Here is an 8432-nt window from a genome sequence, read left to right as displayed (position 1 = left end):
GCCGTGACGCCCGTCACGCCCCCCGCCCCCCCCCGGTCCCAATCAGCAGACCTTGCATCATTTTGCGGCCAATGGGCGATGAGCGGATCAGAGCCGGGGCAGTCCTTTGCAAGAAGGCGGAGCCGCGACACGCGGTCCGCCCAATGAGAGCAAGCCATGGATGAGCAGACCGCACCCGAGAAGGAAAGGAAAGAAAGAAGAACAAATAATTGCGCCCGGTCTGCTCCAGCTCGTAGTCTGTTTCTCTGTCTGCTCGAGCGCGTGGTCTGGTTCTCTGCCCTCATCTCATCGCTGGCATGGTCTGGTTCTCTGCCCTCATCTCGTCGCTGACATGGTCTGGTTCTCTGGTCTGCTCGACGCTGGTCTGGTCTGCTCGATGCTGATCGGGCCTCATCTCCTCGCTGGCGCTGCTCTGCGTCTGGCTGCCCTGGTCCGTTTTCAGGTGACCGGAGCTCCGGGAAGGGGTGGACGTCCAGCCGCGTGCTCGTGGCCAGGTCGCGAGCCATCCTGACTCCCAGCCGAACTGGTTAAGTGCTTTTGCTGTACATTATTTGCATCCTTTATAGTCGGTTTAACTCTGCCCTTTATGTGTTCCTTTGCCACCTATTGTAAATAAATACCCCTCTTGTTGAATGTTTCAGCTCGTCCTCGTCCTTTCCTTCATTGGTTTAGCATGGTGCATGTTGGGTGATTAAAAAGGCCGTTGCTGCTGTAGTTGTGTATTTGGACCGATGGGACCTCGGTAACCATCCGCTCGGGTTACGCACGGGTCGAGCACGGAAACGACTAGTCCCGTTCGAGCTCTGTCGAGGGTGTGAATTCCTCGGTAGCTCGCCACGTGGGCCTCTAGGTATTTTGAAGTTTGGCAAATAACCCCGTACCACGTGCTTGAATTATTGACGATTCATGGTCCTGTAAGGGACCCGTACCTTCAGAGTTATCCGAGGGTAACGATCTGAATTCCAGGTGTTCGGTGGAGTCGACTCTGCTGCTCCAACTAGCGGTCGTGCTCATCGCCGATACCCGACCCACAACAGTACTTTCCTACCCATCCCCTGATCTATGCCATTCCACAACTTTATCCCAGAAGTCTTTTGAAAGCTCCTTGGTGTTAATGGTTGAGTCTTTGCTGTGAAATGCACTATTTAGCAGAGGAAACCTCCAGGAAGAGTTGATTTTATTTTGAAATAATCAGAATCATGACAATTTAACACAGGTGGAGGCCAATTTCCTTGGTGTGTGATTTTTGAAGGTGATTGGTTACACCTGAGCTAATTTACATTTGCTGTTATATTTATTGGTAATCACTGCACATCGTCTTAAGGGTAGACACTTATCCATCCAAGATATTCTAGTTTTGTATTTTTAATGAATTTTCTGAAATTTGTAGAATTTTTTTTCACTTGGAAGTTGTGTGTTACGATGTGTAAATATAGGTGGGAATAGTCTCATTTAATGCAACTTAATTCCAGGATATAAGGCAATGAAAGGAGAAAAATGTGAAAGGGGGATGTATACCTTCTATTGGCAATGTACATGTAGTCAGGGTTCCACTGACATTCAAACAGTATAGAATTAAGAGACATATCCCAAGGCTTCACGGATGGCTTCAGGGATTCTCGCACCTTGTTTTTAGTTTTATATTTTTTCGGTTGTGGAAATGAACCTCGGGCAGAGCATTCAGAACACATAAGGAACCCTCAGTTAGATACAATATATTATTAGTAAGTGTGCTTAGTCAGGGCCCCACATCTCATATCAATGTCAGGAGTAAATGCGCTGTGAGTAGGGTGAATATACTGGTTCTGGCTCACTTTTCCCCATGTAAATGAATGGGGGATTTTCAGCGATTCATATTTTTTTCCCTAAAAATAAACTGCCTTTTTATCCAAAGGTATATTTATTTGTCTCCCCTTTTAACCTGGGGACACTATTTTTTTTTCAAATAATCCATGCAATAAGATAAAGATTTGTTCAAGTACTAAAGTGGTAATGTTATTTGTTAAAGGTGATTCGAAAGAAATATCTGAAACGTCTAAGCCTCGGGACACTCTTTATCAAATAACCGATGCATATGTTTAGCTCACTCATTGAACCTATAAAGATTTGTTCATTGTCAAATTCCTTCAATAGTTTAATTTTCTTTGCACAATAATCCCCATCTAAAATATTGAAAAACAAAACATTTGAATCTTTATATTTTTTAAGATACCACTTTTGTGCCATTACGAAATGATAAACTTCTCTTAATGCTCTTGTTTGACCACCTCCTGAGCCACATATCATTTTGAGATTAGTGTAAATTGTTTTTTCATTGTTCAATTGATAACCATCAAAGTTTTCAATTCAAGGATATTCATTTTTTTCTTTACATCCTCTAACTTACTACTTTTTAAATTGATTCGCTTATTTGTTTTATTTACCTTTGTTTTAGTTATTTTTTCAATAAGACTTATTTGATATTTTTCACATTCATTATGTTTTCCATTTATATACCAAGACTGAGATTTTCTCCACTCTTTAGTTTGATTAATACTTGGTTTGACCATTTATATATTGCAAAAAACCAAGTGTAGCCCTTAAAAAACCCTAACCCATCTCCCCATCGTTAAAACACAATCTATTCTATTCACTCTATCATAAAATATCCATATGGAACACAATCTATTCCATTATCTAAAATAAATCTCTTATCATCAAAGGCTCCTAATGCCTTTTTATTTACTTCTTCACTATATATGTTATGTTTATAACTTCTTATTGTATTCATTTTCCTATATTCTTCTTTCTTATTCATCAAACAATTATAATAATTTCTAAAAGTTATTGATTTCTTTATTACATATTTCTTTATTCCCTTTAACCTCTTATCAATCTGATCACCATACTTATAAGCATATGCCTTTGCTCTCAATCCAATAAACTCACTCATTACTTTTCCACCCAACTCATCCTTAAACTTACCAATAACCTTTTCATTCTTTTTAGAAAATAACTCTCTTCTTGCTGAAATTACTTGTATCATATACTCCAATATTTTTCTTCATATCTTTATAAACATCATCAGTTTTTAAATCTAGGATAAAACTATCAGTGTCCATATACAACAATGAAACATTTTCACCATACTCTTTCTTTAAGTCATTATACAAATAATCATACATCAATATCTTTGATAAATCAAGAACTGCTGTTCCAATATAAATTGGTTTATCCATTACAATACTTTCCTTTTTCATATTAATTGCAGAAAAGTTCTCTGAAAAAACCTCTTCTCTCTCAAAACTTGGTTTATTTATCAATCTCGAAGCTTCTTTCCAAGATGTTGCGAATCTAATGTTTTGCCTGTTTCTAACATTTTCCATAGTCTTTCCAAATACAGCATTATTCATTAATTTATAAAAGTCCCCTTCAAATTTTACTTTTGTATTTGCTCTCATATCTGTATTGAATTGAATATACTTTTTCACCCAAGGACTGTTTAAATTTTAAAACTCTATGAATTTTAGCTACTCTCAATCCTTCTCTCAAAAACTGTTTTAAGCTTCTCTGATGCAAAACATATCCCTCTTTATCATAGAATGTTGTTAATAACTTTTCTGTGTATTTGCCTTTAATATTAAAACTTTTATGATAATCACTGAACCATTCTTTCTTTGGGGTTTCTTTCTCACATGCAAAAGGAAGGTCTTTATGCTTATTATGAAGATCACTCGGGTACCTCAAATCAACTTCAAAATAATAACCTTCTTCTTCGTCATTCAATTCCTCTTGAGAAGAAATAACAATATTCATCAAAGCCTTTTCATAATCCTTTTCTTCCACCCACTCTAATTTACCATAAGGCAGAGATTGAGACATTGCCCACCCTTACAAATTATTAGCATCAAAATACATCAAATAATTACTATCTTTTTCACTATCATAATTTGGAAGATATTTATTATTTGCTTCAGCATATCTTTTTGAACATACTTGTGATATTCCACCTCTCTTGGACTTCTCAATCATCAAAAGCATATCAACATCACTGATTAAATCTATATCTTGTTTAGTCATTTTCAACATTGCACTCCAAGCTAAACCAGGAGCTGTGAAATAGTGGGCAGGATCTAATCCATAACAATTTTTATTATGACAGAGTGATCTAAAAGCTTCAAACACATCAGCGAACAATAAAACATCTGTTTTTAGATATAAATCATGATATTCTCCAAGGTTCTTTATCTTAAATATTTTCCATATTTCTTGTGCGTGTTTATATTCCTTATCACTTATCTCTTCTTCAAAAAGGTTATTATAGAAACTTTCTTTTGAAGGAAGTTGTGTTTCTTTAAATCTCATAAATGAATCCATATAATCATAAGGATAAATTCCCTTACTTGTAAGAATTTTCTCTTTACTTTGAATTTCATTCCTTGTTTGAATTTCCTCTCTCGTAAGAATTCCTTCTTTAATCAGAATTTCATCTTTAATCTGAATTTCCTCTTATGTTAGAATTTCATTCATTGTTCGAATTTTCTTTATAATTAGAATTTCATCTTCAGTTAGAATTTCTTCATTAATTTCCTCATTAATTCGAATTTCCTCTTTATTTTGAATTCTCTCTTTAATCTGAATTTCCTCTTTAGTGAGAATTTCCTCTTTTGGAAAGAATGAATTAAGATTTGGAAAAGAGTCCGTGGAGCTTAGATTTGATGCGAGGTAGGCTAGTGGTGTTCCCATAAACTTGTAAGAATCTAGAAACCTAATACGAGTTAAAGGTTTTGTGAATATCATTTTTGTAAATGAAATATACTTTTGACTTGTGTTTGTTATGGCAGAAATATTCCCTGGTGTTTTTGAAAGTTCATTTATAAATAGATGTGTATCATAGTTGGCACTGTTATGAAGAAAGACTGGAATAAAAGAAGGTAATTTATAATTAAGATTACAACAGGAATGAGCGGGACCTCTATATTTACCATTAAGATGAAAATGATCCCTAACTTTAGACTCCTTAATTTCCCCCTCACAAATATGACAGATATTGTTCTTTCTAAATTCTAATTTTTCTTCTTTGGTTAATTTCTCTCATATCTGTATTGTCTCATATCTCATAAAGAGAATGAATTAAGATTTGGAAAAGAGTCCGTGGAGCTTAGATTTGATGCGAGGTAGGCTAGTGGTGTTCCCATAAACTTGTAAGAATCTAGAAACCTAATACGAGTTAAAGGTTTTGTGAATATCATTTTTGTAAATGAAATATACTTTTGACTTGTGTTTGTTATGGCAGAAATATTCCCTGGTGTTTTTGAAAGTTCATTTATAAATAGATGTGTATCATAGTTGGCACTGTTATGAAGAAAGACTGGAATAAAAGAAGGTAATTTATAATTAAGATTACAACAGGAATGAGCGGGACCTCTATATTTACCATAAAGATGAAAATGATCCCTAACTTTAGACTCCTTAATTTCCCCCTCACAAATATGACAGATATTGTTCTTTCTAAATTCTAATTTTTCTTCTTTGGTTAATTTCATCGGTTCATTTGTTTCTTTCATTAATTTAGTGAGTCTTATACAATCCTTTTCTAATCATTTTACAAACTCTTGTGAAGCTTTTTTCCACTATAATGTTCAAGTTTGTTATACTTTTCTCCAACAGATGATTTGATATAATAACAGAAACCACAAGGAATATGTTTTTGATATTTATTTGTATATGATTCTTTTGGATTAGGAGAAGCAGTATTTATCTTTTTAAGGATACACTCAAAATCAGCGTAAATCACAAATGGGTACATGATAGATTTATTATAATCTTCAAAAGAAATCTTTTCACCACGTATAGGCATTGTAATTACAGCTGATTTATGATTACTACAATATTTTGAATGTTGTTCTAATCGTTCTTTTGTATGAAATGAATTAAGACATCGCTTACAAGGATATATTTTGTTTGCTGTTCTGAATACCTGAGAAGAGATTAATCTTGATAAATTATTGATGTATGTGTAATGTGAATTATTTCCAACACTAAAATATAAAAGATCAATGTGTGTTTCTTCATTTTAATAGTTGTTTGAAATTTTTAATATTTGAACTTTGTTTGTATCCGTTAATCCATATACATTAATAGAAAGATTATTCTTTTTCTCAAATTTAGGAATATCTGTTAGTGGCATTGGGAATTTAAAATCTTTAATGTCCAAGGTATTCTCATATTTCATATATTGTTTTACTTTTTCTGAATTACATTTTGGTGGATGAAAGTGAGCAAGAACAGACCAGAGAAAACATTTATTATCATTCTTCTTAATATTAACAACTGCCTTCTTTAGTTTTATTTCTTTTGGTAATTCAATATAAGAAGAAGCTTTAAGAGGGTTTGATTTTAGAATGTGTATATCTAAAAAGATGATTTTTTTTAATATTGAATCCACTTCCTACCACTGTATTATCAACATCCTCCTCTTGTTTTGATAGTTCTTCATAAACCCCACTATTTAAAAAATCTTGAAATGATGTTATAAAATGAAGATCTGTTCTCATATAAGGAGTTTGTTCTTCATCTTGTCTTTTCATATTCATTTTCACTCCCATATAAAACTTTAAAGTTTTCATTTCTTTTAATGTCTTTTTAATAACTTTTTCAACATCAGGTTTCACTATTTCAATTGATTCAGCTATTGATGATGGTCTGGGTTCTCCAAATTGAAAAATCCTTATTTGTATATGCCCTTTAAATGCCCCAACAGTGTTTTCAATATAATAGTCTCCCTTTACTTTCAACTCATTTTTCTTGTGTTTTTGTGATTGAAGATGTTTATTATAACTTCTCTTCAAAACAACCTTTGAACAGATATCACAATGTTTTCTTTCCAACTCAAGAGGAGATATTTTATGAAATAGATTAAATGTGTGTTTGTTGGTTCGGAGGTGTTTTCTATGTTTATATTTGTGATTACAAACATCGCAGTATGTTGTATTCACCACATTTATATAATAAATCTTTGCTTAAATTAAATTTTCTTGATGAAAATTTCGTTTATTTTACAGGTGAATCTGTGCTTAAAACCATTTTATCCTCCAACTTTTTCACTTAATAAATACAATGTTTCAAGACACAAAGGACAAGTTTCAATCAATCTCTTCATTTGTTAAAGATACTGAGAAATATGTCAAGGATGTAATATTGAACAAAAATAAATATAACAACTATTGGATAAAAACAATTATGGTAAATAATATGAGTTCTTCAATTTCCTTCAGTGGAACGGCTTTTGGTATACCTGGTAGAACATCAATTGAAGTATCTCCAACAAAAGTTTCTCCTCTCCTTCTGGTAATATATTCAAAACTAGAAAAAGCAATGAAACAAGAAAAAGTATCAAAAAACAAAAACCTTATGGATGAAGCTTTAGAAAGAAAAGATAAGACCATCTGTAATATGCAAGGAGAAATTTGTATTTTTTTCAACAACCCTAAAGATGTAAATCCTGATGAAATAAAGGATGTTAATATATCAGGTGAAATGACATTTCGTTCAATAGTAGTTAACGATCATTTTAAAATTACCTTTAATATAAAAAATGTTGTCGTTGAATCTGCTAATGAAAAAAAGTATATCGATATCGATGGTAATATTATTAAATATGAGTCAATATACAACTGAAAGTAGAGATGAATTTCAGTTTAAATAAAGTTTTACTTTATAAATATGCTAGACTTTCCTGATTCTCCAGATGACAAATTTGAGAATTGTCCTGCGTGTGAAAGACGGGGATTAAACACAGAGTCAAAAGCCTATAAACAATGTATATTCTGTGATTATCTTCTAATTAATGATAATAAAAAAAATAAAAAGGAAAATAATTCTTTTAAATTTACACCAAAAATGAATTACTTTACAAGATTGATTAGAGAAATGAATGTAAAGTATGAGGGTGATAACACACCTTTCCTTACAAGGGAAGAAACTGAAAGTATTAGAGAAATGTTCAAAGGATTGTTGTTATATATTATTCATGGATGTGATTTTCAGGGAAATATCAACACAAGATATTGTATAAATAAAATAATGGATTATCTTGAAATTAAACCTGAACTAAGGATAAAATATAGAGTTTCTAAAAAAGCCAATAATAAATTAAATAACCTGTTTTCCAAATATATAAATGGATGATTTTTTACCCATTTGGGAAAATAAGATAAAATTGAACAACCATAAAAATCTCCCAAATTCATTAAGATGTCTCATAGTTGGTTCAAGTGGATGTGGAAAAACCTGCTTACGTTTAAAGATGCTCCTCACTCCCAACTTTTTAGATTATGATAATTTAATAATTTTCACAAAGTCGAGTTTTCAACCAGAGTATCAACTACTCTCACAAGGTTTTAATGCTGGTCTTCAAAAAGAACATATAATCGGTTTATTTAAACGTCAAA

Source organism: Eptatretus burgeri, chromosome 5 (genome assembly GCF_056783735.1).
Source record: "Eptatretus burgeri isolate ZD-2024b chromosome 5, Ebu_testis_v1, whole genome shotgun sequence".
Taxonomy (NCBI): domain Eukaryota; kingdom Metazoa; phylum Chordata; class Myxini; order Myxiniformes; family Myxinidae; genus Eptatretus; species Eptatretus burgeri.
The sequence above is the reverse complement of the archived record's forward strand: the minus strand, read 5'-3'. Positions refer to the sequence as shown.